Source organism: Lathamus discolor, chromosome 1 (genome assembly GCF_037157495.1).
Source record: "Lathamus discolor isolate bLatDis1 chromosome 1, bLatDis1.hap1, whole genome shotgun sequence".
NCBI classification, from domain to species: domain Eukaryota; kingdom Metazoa; phylum Chordata; class Aves; order Psittaciformes; family Psittacidae; genus Lathamus; species Lathamus discolor.
The window spans coordinates 30,755,826-30,768,671 of record NC_088884.1 but is presented as its reverse complement, the minus strand read 5'-3'; positions in this window follow the sequence as shown (position 1 = coordinate 30,768,671).

The window sequence follows — 12,846 nt, the reverse complement described above, 5'->3', positions numbered from 1 at the left end:
TGAGTCTCCTTCCTACATCCAGATACTGGTGTTAAAGAAAATGATAGGAACTTAATTACTTTGGGCTGTATTAGTCTTACTTCAGGTGTGTACTATTACATGCTCCATGGCCTTGCTTACTTGGGTGGCCAGAACTGGTGTGTTTGGAGCATCATTTAGATCCCATCAAATACAGATTTGCCACGTTTCCTTTCTATGCAAACCAGGCTGCAGGAAAAAGGACAGATGCCTGCCTAGGTTTCTTCATAGTGTGAACTGGGATGTAGCTGAGTTCTCCACCTTTACTAAGAACCTGGAGAATGCTCCAAGATTTCCTAATCCACATAAAACTCTTGAAATTTCTTTCTTTTTTTCAAATATCATTGATATTGACCACTCAGTTTGACAGAAAAGCACAGAGCATAGTTTCAGAAGAAAACTGGCTAAAATGAGTTCATGTTGGTGGTATTATAACCGAGAACTTCTGCACTATTTCAAATAAGTTAGTTTTTAGATTACAATGAAAAACACATTGTGAAGTGGAAAACAAGAAAAGTAATGACTTTTTCAATCATGTAAAGTTATTATAGGAAAATACTCATAAGAAAAAAACTATTTAACAATGAGGTGAATCATCAGCTTCCTCATGATTGCTTGTAGATATTCAGAATCATGGACCATCCTTTTCCTTGTCTGCACAAACTGCTTGTGTAGCTTTATTATGCAAACATCATAGAAACACAGGGCTAGAAGGGGTTTCAAGAAATCCCGTAGTCCAAAGCACTACATTCAGTGAGGGTCTTTCATAATTGGATTATTATAGTAGCTGTCAGCATGCTGTGCAGGCATGCTATGTGCTACTATGGAGCTGCTTTCAGCTGCTAAGTTGCTGCTCTGGCACTAATATAAACTGCTGGCTTCCCTGGCTAGCGCTCTCCTGAAGTGAGCCTCAAACCTCTTCTTCATCCACAACTTCCACAGGAGGGAGAGGGAAAGGAAATCCGCTTTGGTTTTAACATCTGGCAGTGAATAGAGAGAGTCGCGAATACATGGAAATGAAGAATGCGGGCATGTGACTAAAGCCATGAAGGTCACTTTTTGGTACGCCAACAGATGACCAATGCTCCGAGTGGCATTTGACAAAATGTCATTCTGATTGTGTAGACATGATGATGATGTCAAAAGAGACTCATGTGAATTGGGATTCAGGAGGATCCTCTATTTAAATCCTGTCTGAGCTACTGACAGGCTGCATGACCTCCTACAATATACTGAGCTCCCTGGGTCAAATTGGTCCTCACTGCAACTAAATTGACTACAATGGAATTATTCTGGGAGTGAACTTGATTTCTCAGACATCAGTCAACACAGCTGGTTCACGAAATAAATGAAAGCAAGCAAGCATAGATGTCACTGAAAGACAGATGCATCTGAACTGAGACTTATAGTGTTAGCAAAACCAGAGCAGAACTGCACAACTGTTACTTAAAATGCACAAATAATTGTTGATGGTGGTCTATTGACAATGTAAACTCCATAAAGTCAACTAAGCTACAAAAGTGTCATTGTCTTCTTTAATGGGAATGTAGTTAATTGTAACTTGGGAAATGACTGATGCTTCCTTAAGAATTCTATTATACTTATTTCTTCAAAATATAATGACGTTAAATGACATGAGCATACAGCACAATGCTGCACAGTGGTAAGCTTCTTCCAGAGGAAATGCTTCTGGAGGCAGATAATAAAATAATGGCATTTATTAATAAAAGATAGTTAAGAATACTTAACATAAGCACAGGATAAAACTACCTCGAAAATGGGGAAAAATAAGACTGCTTCTAAGCTTCACAGGATAGAAGCTTTTAGAAATCACAACTTTTATGGATTTGGCATAGACAAAGAACAAAGTGATTTGCTGCTTTGTAGAAAAAGAAGTGAGGGACTAGTGTTCTCTTACTGATATTTAATTCCACTGTTTATGTTTATGCTTTGCTTGCATGCAGCTTTTGCTTTACCTGTTAAACTGCCTTTATCTCAACCCACGAGTTCCCTCACTTTTACCCTTCCGATTCTCTCCCCCATCCCACCAGGCGGGGGAGCAAGGGAGTGGCTGTGTGGGGCTGAGCTGCTGGCTGAGGTTGAACCGCAACACTACAAGAACTTTGAAGAGTTTAGAAAGCCAGTGTAAAAAGACCAGGACAAAAGGTGGTTTACCAAGCAATTGCAAGAGATGTTCTTCAGCAGAAGCAAAGCTAACCAAAGGGTTCTCTTACCCCTGCCATTCCTGTCGTTTAAACAAAATGAGCAGTTACAAGTCAAAGAGTTCTTTTATCCTAGCTGATCAGAGGATAAACTAAAAAAGTATTTACAAAACACAAAGAGAACAACCTTAACAGAAATTATCTTCTCGTTTCATATATACTATACTACATAAAACAAAACTGAGATTTAACAAGTAGAGAAAAATACTTGGCATAATTTAAGAAAGCTTGGAGAGTTGACACTGGTACATTTTTCCTCCTTTCTCATGACAATTTAGTAATGAGGACAATGGAGTTGCTTCTGTAGACATGATTTAAAAAGGGATCTGAGAAGGTTTTCCAGTTCATCCTCTTGCGTCAGAGCAGAATCCACTCTTATCTAATCAGCTCCTAACTGATATTTGTTCAACATGACCTTGAAAATTTGTAGTTATGCTGATTCTTCAGAACTCTCTAGGGTCAGATACTGCGTAACACTCCTTACAGTCCAAAAGCTTTTTGTAAAATATAACTTCAGTCTTCAAGTTGCAACTTAGAGTTATTACTTCTTGCTGTATCAGTAGACATGAAGAACGGTTTGTTCTTCAATACTTTTTATGGGTTTGAGAGCTGATATCATATATTCCCTCCATCCTTTCATTGCTAGACCGAACAAATGGATTCTTTCAATCTTACCTCATGGGAGACATTTTCTGTACCTCTGAAAATTACATGGCTCTACTGTGGGTTTTTATTTGTCTTTCTTCAAGTAAGGTGCCCAAAAATGGATGTTGTACTCTGTCTTATCTCTGTACCACTCTTTACCACTGTCTTATCAGTAGTGATTTGAACAGAACCTTGCTTCACGTGTCTTTTATAGAGCTGTTTACACACCCCAGTGTGAAGTCCGCTTATTTTACAACAGTATGACAGCACTGGCTTGTTTGGTTTATGATGCAATGCTACCCCTAGCTGCTTTTCTGAGGGGTCTGCTGCTTACCAGTAACTCTCCATCATTTTCATGTGCAGCTGAATGGTCTTAAAAATAATACATGACATGCTTCCATCCTCAATAACATCCTGTTTTGTTTTGGGGTGGGTTTTTTTCAGACCATTTCTCTGGTTTGTTACCATTTTTTCATTCGGGTATTTATCCTTTGACGTGGTGTAGATGTGCACTCATACCACTTAGTCCACTGCACTAAGACCACATAACAGATTCACTTTTCTGTCTCATAAGGAAAGCCCTTGCCACCCTAATGAAGAAAGGTGTGATAGGGCAGAACTAGCACAATTCATGCCATGACCACTCCCTGCCCACTTCCATGTGGCCTTCAGGACAAGACAAAAGGGAATGGGCTTGAGATGGTGGAATTTTCAGGGAAAATGGATCTGGTCCATAGATAGATCAGAAGATTTCCTTAGCTGACTGTGCTTCCTGCAAGACCAGGTTAAGAGCCTTACTGTAGTCAAGATACTAAGTATCTATTGCTCCTCCCTAATATGCAAGGCCTATGTTCTGGAATGTTGCTTTTAATAGCTTGTTTTCTGGTAAAACCATATCTCTTACTTATCACCATAGGATTACAGGATAATTCATTTTGAAAGGGACCTCAGTCCAAGCCCCTGCTCCAAGCAGGGTGAGCTATGAGTTCAGACCAGACTTTATCCTGTTGGATTTTGAAAACCTGCAACAGTGTAGACTTCACGAGCAATTTGGGGAACCAGTTCCACGGTTTGACTGGCTCATGGTGGAAATATTTTCCCTTAAATCCACTTTGGAGCTCTCTTATTTCAACTGACAGCCACTGTCTGTCATCCTCTGACCATACAGCACTTTGAAGAGCCTGGCTGTATCTTCTTGATAATCTCCTCTTTGCTATTATGTAGATGCTTACTTTATTTTTTCGATTATTTGGCAAAAGGAACTAAAAGGCAATGAACAGCCTTTCCTGAATTGCTGAGTTTTGGATTCTCCTATTTTTTCCACTTGTATGCCTGAGCATTTCCTTTCTTATTTAACTTCTGCTTTCCTTACTTAGAGAAGGAATGAAGCAGTTACTTCTGACAACTAGTAGAGAATGGTTAAATGGGTTGTATCAGGCTGGTACAATTTAGAACATTTAATTTATCTAATTGGTGTTATCTGTTCTTTCCCTTTTCTATCTGGAAGTCTTATTTTCTTCTCTAACTTAGAAACCAAAGTAAAGCATCGCACACAAGAATTTGTAGAAGTTCAAGCAAGGAGGTAAAAAAAAAAGAGACATTAGAAAACATTTCTTTACTGAGATGGCAGCCAAACCCTGGAACAGGCTTCCTTAGAGCGATGATCAATTCCCAAAGCCTGTTAGTGTTTAAGAGGCATTTGGACAATGTCCTTAACAACATGCTTTAACTTTTGCTTAGTTAAAAAGAAGTGATCAGACAGTTGGACTAAATGATCATTGTAAGTCCCTTCCAACTGAAATATTCCATTCTGTATTCTGCTTGTGAGTGTCATCCACCATTTCATGCAAGTCAAGTCGTCTGTTTAAAGGCAGGTACTTTGAATTAAATTGGAGTGTCTCATTGACTGTGCTGAACTTTGATTTACGCCTTTAGAGTCCTTGCCTGTAAAGATCAGATAGTAAATCTTAACTATGCACATAGTTCCTCATGCTTTATTGCACTGTGTAGATAGGTTTTCCTTATTCAAATATACATGATTTGGGGTAGATTTATGTAGCCAGGGTCAATACATATATTCTGAGAAATATATGAGGTCCTTATGTGGATGAAGTAAAAACTGCATGTAGATGCCACATATTCTTTTTTATTATTATTATTTATCCAAAGGCTGCTGAAAACTTTGAAAAATAATAAAAAAGAATACTTTCAAGAAGCTTTTGGGAGTTTAGGGTTTCTCAGTAAATCCCTTGTGATCAACTTCTATGTATAATTATACTAAAAATTACTCCTGGTGCTTAACTTGTAATTCAAAAAGGAAAGATTGAGATGTAAATAATGTCACTGGTAGAAAGCCAAGTTTTTAAATATGGGTTAACATATGAAAAAAAGGAAAGTCTAAAGCAGTAGCTGTGAGATTTGTGCACTGTGCAGGTGGCAGGAAGTTCTGAGGCTTTCTGGGCTTACATTATACACCTGATTTGAGAAAAATTGGTTCAGGATAAAATAACTGCATTACATGGTACAAAAAATAGATCTGAGAGCATTAATAGATTAGCAGGATGACTGATAGCCATAGTCAGAAAAACATAAGATAATAGCTAATGCTTAAATTAGTGCAACCACTATGCAATAGCATCAATGCAGTAAGTGCAATCAGCTAGAGAGTAACTTCGCACCCCCTGCTTCTGTTCAATCTACTTAGTAGTAGTGACTTGAATTCCTATTACAAACCTTTTGTTTGCCGTACTACAGCTCATCTGCTATGAAGACCATGTTGTGTTTGAAAATGCCTCTTAGGTAGATCTCTTAAGCCTCCCATACCAACCCAGTTCTTCCTTATATACTTACTTAAATTGGATTTTCAAATAAACCCCCATATATTCCAGAGTACACAGACACTTTTATGCCTCCCAGTCAGTATCTGAAGTTCCAAAGGCAAATGCGGAAGCAAATTGATGGCAGGGGGGTTGGAACTAGATGATCTTAAAGTCCTTTCCAGCCCTAACTATTCTATGATTCTAAGAAATGTGTTTTAGATATACTGGATCTTTATATGTGTGCATCAGTTTGAATGTCTTCTGGATGTTTCAAACTTGCTGCTTATCTACAGCCCAACTCATGTATGCAGTGAAATTCTTGCATGGCAAAATGATGTTTTTCTGAACATACATGGCTTGAGTTGCATGGCTTTTGTGAAAGAGAAGCATCAACATGCACATCAAATAGAGAGAAAACCTGGGCATACACAGTGTCTGGGATTAGTAGATGTTTGGCAGCCTGCTTCGAATTACTGCTCTGCACTAGCTGCCAAACATCTGGAAGTTAGTAGAAAAATGTAGGAAAGTGGTAGGGAAGAAAATGACCAGCAAAAGCAGCTCACAAAAAAATGGTAGGTTTGGCATGCTGGGCTATAACAGGATTTGAGAGAAGCATCAATCTGGGACATAGAAAACAATGGGTTTGAGAAGCTCCAGAAACTGTTTCCTTCAGAGGACTGTAAGAAAAGGCCAGTTAATCTGAAATCAGTTTGAAAAAAAGGTCTTTAGTGACATGTACCACTAAACTCAGTGCAAGCAGATTGTTAACTTGAAATTTTAAATATCAACTTTATTAAATTAGCTGCTTATGTGAGCAGAAATACCCACCCAATGTTATCCCATATTCCCAAACTCCTTCTGCTGGCTTCTCAGGTTATAAAATCCTCAGCTTTCTCTTTGCCACCCATCTGTTAACACCCCTAGCTTTTCCCTTGGTAACTTCTACAGTGTGGTTATTCATTGCACAGAAATCAGTACAAAATACCGTTGCTACAGAGTCTTGAACCCTGAATATGTGCAACCATCAAAAATAAATTTATTGTAATATAAAGATAAATAACACATGGAATACTCAAGTGATTCCTTTCTTTGTATTTAATTCATAACAAGAACTCAGTATTTAAATTTAAGATGCTGCAGAATTTCCAGCCTGTTGCATTAAAATGCTGGAGGTCCTTACAGAATATGAGTTCAACTTGTTGTGCCCCCAAGTAAATGTATTTATAACCTGCATAATATCCTCTAATAATTTCATAAAATATATGGATTTGATTTTTAGATAAGGGAAACCTGTGATGAGCTACTAGCCTGAAGCTCAGGGTAAGATTTTTTTGCCTGCACGTAGCTGCCTAGAAACTGTGTATCTTTAGTCTTCTGAACTAGTCATTCATTCCTCTACATTCACTGGGAGAGAGAAGTACCATGTGGAGACATTTCTTAGTCATCTTAAGAGCGGTGTCCAGAGTACTATGGAAAACCCACATTTGGGGTTTCCTGTTTCCCTTCACTGACTATTGAGAGTGTGTAGATTGTCGCGAAAGGAAGACTTGGACGACTCAATATGAGTTACCAGCAAGCTTCATTTATTGGGCTTCTACCTTCGGTTAATATAACAGTGAATATGCAAATACTAGGCACTTGATTGGTTCTGGCACAAATAAGGCATTGTGTAAGCTCTATATTTTTGCAGCTACACCATGCACCCCCCCACCATCCTCCTTCTCATGCACTTATCACTTAGTGTCCTTGGCTGTGATTGGTCATAGTATGTTGCTGTTTGCTGGTGTCCTTCATTTCCTTATTATCTGGCGTGAGAGGTTTGCACCATGTTCTACACAGATGTCTTGTTTCAGGTCGTAGATGGGAACGTGACCTTTTGACCTTTTTCGACAAGCCAGTCCTCCACAGGAGATGACTAGTTTTATACAGCTGAAGTCACGAGTGGTGAGTGATACAACCATAGAACATGAGCACAAGGCAGGCCTACAGCACACAGGGATGAGTCAGGGCCTGAATTTGGCCAGTCTGCACTAGCATCATGGACCCTGACAAATCTACACCATCATGGCAATTGGTCCAGGCTACAAAACCAGATAAGAGGCTGGATAGAGCGATAAAGCCAAATGCTTATATACATTGCTTCCACAGTTGAACTGCAACAGGGAACCATGGTAGCTAAACAAAAACTGCCCTGTATCAGTGACTATTTTGGGTAAGTCTATACTCATGCTATATTAATATCTGAATAAAACTACATGGTCTGTGGTTTGGTTTTGTTAATACTTACTTAAGTATTACTGAGATTACAGGGATCAGAGGTTGAGAAAGCAGGGTTTAAGAGAAGAGCTCCAAGAGAAAACTCGGTTATATGGATATTAGAATAGCATGTAACTGTACATTTACTATATCATAAGCTGTGATGAGTAGCACTAACAGCATTTTTGTGTAATGGAAAATCTGATCTCCTTCCCTGGATTGTGAACAAAAGATGCCTACAGCACTGCTACCTGGATGATGTCTGAGCAGAGGAAGAATGAATCACAGATTCAAAGAATGGTGGCTGTCTTGGCTGCCTGATCAGGTGCCAGATTCTAATAGTTTCAGTAATTTTGTTTTTTACTAGTTATGTTAATATCTATTGAATTACCCTAGGGACTTGAGTGACCTTTTAATTATTTTCTGTAGAAAAGATTTGCTAATGTGGCCTTTTCTTAAAACAAGTGAAAGGTTGAAACAAATGGTGGAGTTTTGGGAACTCATTCGCCATCTTGTTAGTATAATGATACAAAACAATGCACCTGTATGTGGTTACTGTCCTGGAGAGGTATGGAAATGACACTTGTGTAGAATGTAAGCAAAAGCAATAAAAAAGGACTAATTTCTAAGATCCTTGTTCTGTAGAGAGCCTGCTAAAAGGCAAGGAGAAGCCCATCTGTTTTGCTAACTCAGATGAAGTAACCCACAGGAATTTTGTATTGTGTTACTGCACTGGGCTGAATCTTTTATTTGGCATGCTCTTCTTGAAAAAGTGTTGTTAGGAACTATCCAAAATCCTTCCATTTGTCTTTCCGATAAATGCCTTCGGAAGTCAGGTAGTAAGTTGTTTGGTAGTTACCGACAGGTTCTTCTTTCTTATTTCAGTGCATAAGTACTTATGAGAAAAACAACTGCATGCAGATAGAATACTATAATATTCCCTGAAGAATGTTTTTAATCAGCAGCTTCAAAAGAGTGCTGTGTTAATGAGCAACTGAAATGTTATAAATTCAGCCAACAGCCTTTATGTTTAATTTAGACAGCCTTCCTTGCAGCTCAAGAGTACAAAAGACCAGTGTCAGTGGCCTGCAGGCCTTTGCAGTTGCTGCCCAGTGATTAACCATGGGAAAGAAGAGCCATTTGCAATTTAATTAGCTGGAGGATAACCTATAGGTATTACTGATAAAAATAATTGACTAGACACCAGTGAACAGCTGCCATGAAAATCAGACAACATAGTGTCCATAGTTTGATTTGTATGCTCTAAACAACCTTATTCACAAAAAAAACACACTCCTCTGCAAAAAAAGTGTAATTTCTAGAGCCCATGTTTTCAGGCTCGTTTGAATTCTGCTTGCTTGGCTAAGCTAAAGCAAATTCTTGGCAGCAGGATTTCGGCATATTCATTAAGTGCAATACTGTATCATTGCTTTAAAAACACAGTGGATTGTAAATAAACAGTGAACACGATGACTTTACAAAAAGCCAACACAGCACTAAACAGTAGTTTAGCTGAAGGCAATTTCAATTGTTAATGCTTTTACTGTGTGCTGGTTTCAGCAGTTTTGAAGGTCTTTTTCCTGACTAGTGCTGTTCTGATGTTTAGCTGCTGTGGCCTCTTGGCTGGGGTTGAATCAACCTGTAATTCAGGGTAGCTCTTCCCAACCACTTCTATAGTAACCTGATTGTGATGGTGTGTCTTGATGCTATGAACTTTCTGTTTATTTCAGAAGAAATATTTTATCTATACAATTGAAAGAAAAACCTTTTGATGTGATCGTGCTTTCTTTGCCTGTATCAGGCTTGCCATCCTAGCTCACAGTTAGGGCAGTGCTGGTTTCAAAGTATTGTGTTCAGCCCCTATGCTGACACACATGGTTACATATGCATCAAGTATGTATGTGCAAGTTTGTGATTTGTATCACTTTTACTGCTACTACCTGGAATTGTTTTGTAGAAACATTACTCTAGAAGTAACCAGCTAGATCTGTGAGTGATGGAACCACCTGAATCTTTCTTCATTTTGGGTACTGCAGAGTCGCACCCCGTGTGTGAGCTAACAGTACAGCCAGCCTTCTCCACAGCTGGCGGCTCCTGGCAGCTCATTTCATGAGACATAGGAATGGCCTTGTCTTCGAGATCTTTGAGATCACTTTTGTGCCGTGCTCACACTAATGAGCATGGAAATCTCAGTTCCTCAGAAAGCCAGTTGCAATTTTATGATTCAGACTGTATATTACTGCTGGTTTTGGTGGAGTTCCTGATGAGTCTGAAGGGTAAAGCCTGCTTAAAAACTGAAAGCATCATTTGGTTCTTTTCCAGAAATCTGTTTGCAAGGGACGCTAATCTAAAATAGCTACTTAGTGTAAAATACAAAGCTCTTCATTCTTAAGGTGAAACCTGGAGTCTGGATTTGTAGGAACCTGATTGTTATTTTGAGAATCTCACCTACATCATCTACCCATTTCGTCAGGCTCTGTGGCATCCTGAACTTCTGAGGCAACACAGGTATCACAGTGATGACTGCAGGATAAATGACAAGGACATTGCTTATATAGAGCTCCCCTCTGACAATCCTTGCCCTCCCACTTCACTGTTGCTCAACACTGGACACGTAAGAACTATGAAGAAAAGTCTCATATTCTCCATCTGGAGACTGCAGATGATAATGATGTTTACCTAAACCATATGGATATTGTGAGCATTCATTGTTTTAACAGTCCTTTTCTCATTGTAATGAAAGATTGTTAAAACCATTGAGAAGGTAGTTTTGTAAGAGTTTGGTGGTGAATGTTTATATATTCAGCTCCCACTGTTAGAACACCAACATTTATTTTATTTCATTGCATTTTTAGCTGAATAGTAACATTTTTCCTTGATTTAAAGTTGCATCTCTCTCTAATGACCTTTGCTGGATGCTAAATTTTAGATTGCATTTACATATGAGACACTGCTATTTTGTTAAGCAGGAGACATACTATGAGGATAATCAGTTTATCTTAAGCTGTAATTCTGTGTCTAGCACGGATTCAAATTTCTAGGATAGAGAATGGCTAATGGCTTTGTGAAGTCTGGTAAAACATCTCTGAGATAAATCCCAGCATAATGAGATCAGTTAGATCTAACCGTAAAATGGAAGAGAAGCCTTATTTTAATTTTCAAATGCACAGTTTCGTGCTTTGCTTTTTTTATTTTACAACTTGACAGATATATCTGAAATGTGAAAAAATGCTGGAGCTGGATGGATCTTTTGAATATGCCTAAACTAAAAGGGAGAAATGAAATTGAAAAAAAAAAAGGAGAAGTAGCTAGCTTCATGTTAGGTTTTCTGTTCCATGGAAAATAATTTGCCCCAATGTAAATTCTCTGGTGAAAGGATCTGCCCACTTTGCAGCTACAAGAGCCTTCTTACACAGGTTATGTGGGTACTAAAAGAGTGCAGGCAGCAAAATAAGAGTAACAATAATAATTTCAATCACAGAGATCTACAGTTACACATGCAATCAAGGGGTCATTGTGAAATTGGGTAGCATCTGCTTTCTCGGCATTTAGGTTTGTATTTTAACTACCGTGTTAACAACAGTTTCCACTTGTATTTTTAAATATATATCATGCTTTTGTGTTTTATTGCCTTTATGCAATTACAGTTTTTGTGACAGGAATTGGACAAACCCCACTGGAAGATTAAAGCTGCTATTTAAGAGCACAGCATGTGAAATAACAGTGCAAACTTTTTAGGGGCAGTCAGTACAATTTCATTTTGAACTGCCAAGGGAGTAAGAACACCCTAGACACACAAAATATTCCAGAAAGGCTGTATATGTAAGATATGATGGCTATTTTCTGAATTTGCTCCAAGCTTTGGAATCTGAGAAGGTAAATCACGGTGAATAGACTTCCCAAGCTTCAGCAACTGAGACAGCTCAGGAGCTAACAAGAACTGCCACTGTCATTCATGAGTCACGCTAGTTTTGTCACCTAAAAACTGCATGTGACTGGTAACACTTCAGGGAGAAGGAGCACCACTTCTGACAGCTCTTGTGAATCAACAGGACCTTGGCTGTTGCAGGATCCTCAGTTCTCACCATTTCTGAGGCCCAGTGTGGAAGCAGAGCGCTGAGCAAGAGACGGGGTGACTGAGGGCACTCATCAGCTCAACTCTTTCAGAAACTGGCTGTATCTATTACAAAGGAAAGAACAGGGGGCACAAGAGGCATGTGCTGAAGGACCTGGGGAAAGGAGAATGCTACAGCTGGGGCCCAAGATCCTCTTGCTTAGGATCATCTGCCAAGAGCCCAGCTTTCTCCTTTTGGGGCAAAGCAAGACAGCAGGAGAGAAGGTTTGTAGTATCTGTACTGAGGCAGAGGATGTCAGAAGTACTGTGCTACAGTCTGAGACAGAATGGAGGTTTTGGGTTAGGAAGATAGCACCAAAACTTGGTGCCTTTCTCCCTGCATATGTAGTACAGATTGTTTTTTGTTTAAGTAGTACTTTGTTTCTTTATATTTGTCACACAACTTGCTGTGGGACTTGGACAAATTAAGAGAATTTCACCTGTGTTTTTCCTTAATTTTTAAGATAATACTTCATCAGCCAAATGAAAAGCTCCTAACTCCAGAAAACCAGTAAAAATTTTGAACAGGAACTAAAACTGAGAGCACTGCTTTCTGCGTGTCTATACCTATTTATCTACAGCCATACATGAAGTTGCCTCTATTGGCACATCGTCAGAACTCTTCCCAGCCCAAATTTGGCTCTTCTCAAGAACCATTCCCAGGAGCTCTTCCCAGCCCCTGGCAATGTTCCCAGCAGACAGTCCGCGTTGGGAGCTAAGGCAGTTCGACAGCACTGGCACAGGCAGCTCTGTGCCAGCTGGCCTTGGCGGA